The sequence below is a fragment of the Protopterus annectens genome, chromosome 6.part1, assembly GCF_019279795.1.
Source record: "Protopterus annectens isolate FY-2018-M chromosome 6.part1, PAN1.0, whole genome shotgun sequence".
Lineage (NCBI taxonomy): Eukaryota > Metazoa > Chordata > Ceratodontiformes > Protopteridae > Protopterus > Protopterus annectens.
Window position 1 is genome coordinate 5,197,393 of NC_056738.1, and position 6,000 is coordinate 5,203,392.

General features: G+C 40.2%; 1 protein-coding gene across 3 annotated transcripts in view; it reads right to left on the minus strand.

Annotated features, from left to right (window-relative positions):
• HOXD3 (homeobox D3) overlaps positions 1-6,000 on the minus strand; it is a 243,875-nt gene that overhangs the window by 90,434 nt on the left and 147,441 nt on the right. The window lies entirely within an intron of this gene.

The window sequence follows — 6,000 nt, forward strand, 5'->3', positions numbered from 1 at the left end:
AAACGCAACCTCGCAGCGAAGCGGCAAACGAGATCTGGGAAGTTAGCGCATGGTATTGTGGGATATAGGGGTGCCTCGAGCCGGTAAAAATAGCTCTCGAGCTATAATATAGGCCGAGTCGGAGCCGAGGATCGGCTCCGAACCCATCCAGCAAGAATGAAGGCGAGAATGACAACTTAACATTAAAGATTAAAGCAATAGTGTTCACTAAAGAGTTTTAGAAAGATAATATGAAAAAACTTTTCTCCCACTAAAATCTCGAGAGTTGAAGACGACCATGTCTAGACGCTAAAGTGGCAAACGAGATCTGAGAGATGTTAGGGGTGGTGCATTACGGGTAGGGAAGGAGGTCAAGAGTTTGTTGAAGGCCATGAGCTAGTATAACACCCAAGTCAGATCTGATTATCGGATCTGATCCCATTAGTTGAAGAATGAATGAAAATTGACAACACCAGATCCATTGTCATATTTGATACTTACCTAGCAGAGCAACGACAGACATCAAACATTTCCTTTAAAACTATCTGGGACTTCATGTCATAATATCAGCAGGAAGGGAGCTTGATTAGGAGATAGAGGGGAACCAACTGCCAGCACTGGATAGACTTTAGTGGTCCAACAGTAAGGGTCCCCTGAGAGTACTCCTCATTGAAAAGACAGTACAAAAACTTCCAGAACTCCATTTTACCACTGTTGTCACATACAGTTGATGATACTGCATTTATAGATTTGTTGGGAGCTGAGACTTGCTGATGCTCTTAAAAATCTTCTTGCAGATGCAAAGCACTGTTTCTGGGACAGCTGAAGATGAGAAACGCAGAGCAGCTAAGCTAGTTGTTAGGATAAGACCCTGACTGATAGCTTTTTTTATTTACTGGGGAAAGAAATAAGTTGTTCCTGTAGTATGTCTCAAGGTTTTGGAAAGGCAAAATGATGGCTATAGCGGGGATCATTTTTATGTTGCTTAATGCTGATAACATTCTGGTATGGAGGCCAGCGGTATGGAAGAGAGCATAAAACAACATATGTAATTGGCAGAGTGTTTCCACAGTTTATGTCTCCAACATTCTTCTTTATGTTTAAGCCAGCTTCTCTTACTTACACAGAACTGCATATTAGTTTTGAAGCACACATTGTCAGTGGTGTGCATTGAGTCTGTTTTTTCTTTCAACATGAACAAGCCATGTAAAGTACTTTGGGATATGAAGATAATCAAAAAAGTTGTGAAAATGTTTACTTGTTAACTTTGTACACACAGTGAAATTCTGGAGGTGTTTGTCGACTAAAACCCTTTATACTACAAAAGAACATGCTCTACAGTAAACGGAGATGCACCGTGTCACCACAGAGCTGAAAGAGCTCACAGATAAGGATAACTTTGTTTGGTCCCCACCCCATGTTCTCAGGACATTCAAGCTGCAGTCATGCAGTAACAGATTCCAATAACATAGTTCAGGAGTACTGCATTCTTCAGGCAGCTCCTAGCCTGCCTCAGGAAATGTCTGAGACAAGAATATGACCCCTGCCCAACACTAAGCAAGCCTTTAATAAACATACTCATGTAGCTTTGCCTTTACAACATTGTATCTTTAGAAGATGGATTACCTCTTGTATTTCGACCGTACAGTGACCCTATTGGACGAGCTACACTTTTCCAGAGAAGTCTTTGTGTTTTACAAATATGACATTACAAAATCAAAAAGTAACTGCGTAGGCAATACATGCAAACTGAATACAACTGAAATAAGGGAGTGTGGAGTATTTAGTGAGATAAAAGAAGCAAATGATTAGAAGATGATTATAAACTCATAGTCAACTCTTCAAAACAAAAGCAATGATTTTTAGCTCTTAACGAAGGCTCTTCTGCACTTTGCTCTTCAAATCCATGAGCCTAGGGCATTCGTATAGGCCTTCCAGATTCATGTACTCCATGAGAACCATTGATTAGCTAAATGATTGTTAGCGTTGGCTTTTTCTTGGTAATCATGTTTTGTTAGTGTAATCTTACAGTGTGTCTATGACATTCTGAAAGAAATGAGTTTGCTTTAAGAATTCCTTTTAGACTTGAGAAAAAAGCCAACATAAGGCATGTCTCCTTACAAGAAACATCTAACTTTAACTGTATGACTATAATTTACTACGCAACTCCCAGTGAGTAAGTTATGCCACAGAATTATACCACTGATACAACATAGTTATGCTGCAAAAATATAAGAAAAGGAAGTCATATTTCATGATTGACATAAACAGTGCTTTTGAAAATACAAGGCATGTTTCACTGGGAGAAGGTCACTAGGGCTGCTGTAATTCTTATCATCTATAAAGTCTGGAGGCAAACAAAGTGTTTTAATAGAGTGTTTTACATGTTTTCATGTTTCAAACAGTAATGTAAAAATTACATGTACATGCAATCAGGTACACTCCCATGACTCTAGTAAGAAATACACAGTAATTATTCTGCATGCATGATATATCTAATTCAAACATTCCATACATCATAGTAATAGACTTCTTTCACTGGGACGTCACAGAGTTTCCTCATATATTTTCTCTTATGGCAGAGGGTCTTCCCCCCTGCACCTATCAGAGCCCAAGAAACTGAAGGCCAGTTGCCACATTGTTTTCCTCTTTTTGCTTATGTTACTACCCACCTTCTCACTTCTTTATCAACACGAAGTGCATTACTTCACCCCAATCTTCCCTTAAATCCATTCCCTTCCTGCTATTTTGCACCTCTTTAATATCTTCATCAACAACTGTACAATGTCTTCCTTCATGGTCCCTCGTGGTTTCCTACCCCCTCCCTCCCTTCCTTTTATTGCCTTGCTATTTAAGTTTTTGAAATGGAGGCCAATATCAGAAACACCATTTTCTCCTTTTTATTCCACCTCCTTTTTCTCTACTTACCCCCAAGCAAAAAAAATTCCTGTTTTATTTACCTTTTTTTCTAATTTTGTTTGCTATTCTTTAATCACCTTTTCCTGTTGTGACTGTGTCCACACAAACTGTTTCTGTTGTTTCCTCAGAGTACCCCCAGTAACAGGAATAGCAAAAAAAATAAAATAGATGCTTTTTAATGCTAATAAGCAGTACAGCTCCATGAACAACTAATTAGCCCTGCAAACCTTGTCAGATAAGACCACGCTATTATACACAAGGATACCCTAACTTGTATAAGTGCATTAGTATGTGCAACTCCATGGTATGGCAGTCTGTTGGTAGCTCTTTAGAATTCCTTTAGATGCCAGCATCAAACATTTGCATCCACATGCCAACCATTATTTGTTGCTCATTGTAGGGGTTACAAAAACTATGAAAAAAAGCTGAAAGCTCAAGTTTCTAAAGTACAGAAAGGTAACCACTTGGATTTTAGGTACTCTAATTTACATCGGTTCCCCCCTCCCACATCCTAAAGATTTTCTATTGGTGAATTTTCAGTGCTCCAAACTGCCCAAAACTGAGGATGTACACTGTGTGGGAGTGAGTATGCATGTCTGTGTGTGTGTGTGTGTGTGTGTGTGTGTGTGTGTGTGTGTGTGTGTGTGTGTGTGTGTGTGTGTGTGTGTGTGTGTGTGTGTGTGCGTGTGTGCGTGTGTGTGTGTATGTGTGTGTGTGTGAAAACCTATAATAGGAGTGGTATCTTACTCAGAATTACTTTCTCTGTCTTTTATCCAGTGAGTGTGTAATTACCTGATTGGCCTTAGCAGCTAGGGTAAAACTTGCCTTTTTCTGCTCATATATAAGCCTTGTGTTAGTGTGAGTCTTCGCTCATTTATTCAGACCTGCTCATCTTTTGGTGACAACACCAGAGACTTTAAGAGATTTTGCTTACACCTGAAGCAATGCTTGGTAAGAAAACTGACATTCAGTATTATTTTGCACTTGCATTGCTTGTTTTCTTTACATTGTGAAAGATTTCTGTGCTACTTATTGTTTTCCTGCACTTGCCTTCGGTTTTAAGATGCATTTTTTAACTGCTGTTCCAAATTTAAATACACTGTGTCTACTCTTTCTCATTGCATTTAGGTATCTGTTTGTGGTTCCCTAAGCACTTGGGCTCCAAACTAGTCATTTTACATTGAGGGTCAAAGCCTGCACTCTGATGGCAGGAGAGGGCTGATTCACCTAAGCTGGTAGAAAGCTTACTGTGTACTTACCTGATTGGCCTTAGGGCATAGCTAGTGTAAAACTTGCCTTTTTCTGCTCATATATATAGGCCTCACATATGCATGAAGTTGGTCTTTGTACAGGAGTGACTGGTAGTGACATGTATACACGCAAATACCCGGAAATTGCACTGTCTCCATAAAACTACCTCAGACTTTTACCTCAGTCTCATGCTACTCACAGAGCAACTAATTTGCATGATGAGCAGCATTGCCACATTTAGTTAGGACTACTTAGGTCTAGTTTGCATCATTACTGCACCTAGGACTATCTCTGCTCTAGGATCATCTGGTTTGGGAGCTGGGCAGCATCACTGGATATGTTAGCTACAGATTACACTAAGTAAGCACCCATCCACCGTCTGGTTGCAAATACCACCCACTCCTATCCTTTGTAAAGCACATATTAGGACTGGCTACCATGGATGGGCACTTTCCTGCTATCTCTGCATGTAGTTTGGTGGACATGGGCATCCTGAGGCAATGTAGCAATCACCTTATGTTCACTAACAACCTCTTAATTCTGGAACAGAGAAATACAGTATGTTAAAAAGGTAATTATACAATGTCACTTGTGGATAGTTTTTCACATACAGACAAAAAAAAAAATCAACAAACAGGTTGTCAGCAATACACATGCACCACTCTCTGCACTTACAATGGACCAGACAGATAGACCCACATATGCAGAGGTGCTGACATGTAACTTAACTAAACTTCAAAAGACTCTCTAAAGACGCAGTCCTCAGAAACTCTGCATGCACACAAACAAGACAACTCTCACCACAACACATAAAACCACATCTCATTGTGTTTCATCTACTAAGCCCATAAGGTATAACACCCCAAAACCCAACATTTTGGTCATAAGAGACTCCATTGTAAGACACACTGATGTCCCTCTCACCAGGATGGATAAGAAGACGGTCACATATAGTTGCCTGTCAGGGTCCAAGATCTGCCAGATCACACAAGCATTCAGGTTACTAACCCCAAGTACCAGTATGACTCAGTCATAGTCCACGTGGGAGTAAACGACCTGAGACGTACCACTCTGGACTATATGAAGACAAACATGGTTGAACTCTCAGAATATGTGTCACGGGCAGGTATGAGCCTAGCATTGAGCATCATTCTACTGTCTCCTGGGATGATGTCTCAATACTAACAGAAAATGATTAACTTTAACAATTTACTTAGCCACTGATGTTACTCCAAAGGGGTGCAATATTTGTCAGCCTGGGAGAACATGGATGACAGGCCATACTGCTTTGCCAGGGGTGGTCTTCACCTGTCACCAACAGACTTTTGGTTACTGGCCAAAACATTAGCCAGCCCTATAGTGCCTTTTTAGGCATTGCCAAACAGACAAACCTTCCAACGTAGTAAAGTCTACTCAAAACAATCTAAAGGTATTACTGCTCGATGTTAGGAGTCTCAACAAGTAACTGCGCTCCCTAGAAGTATACCTTACCCTGGAAAATGCTAACATCTGTGCAGTTATCAAAATGTGGTTCAAAGCCACAGAAAGCATTCTGGCAGTAAAGAGCTATAACACCTTTCATACAGTCCAGTCACCCACTGCACATATAATAGCAAAAGGCGGAGGTGTATCTATCAACATAAGTGTTAAGCACACCTCAACACTGTTCAAACAATATGACATGCTTGAGCTACTCCATGTCCACCTAACCATGGGAAAAATCTATTATTATATTCTTGTTAGCTACAGGTCCCCCACCATGAACAAGGAAACCCATACATCATACCTGAAGTTGCTTGAATCATTGACCATTCAGCCCAATATCATACTCATAGGTGAGTTTAACTATCC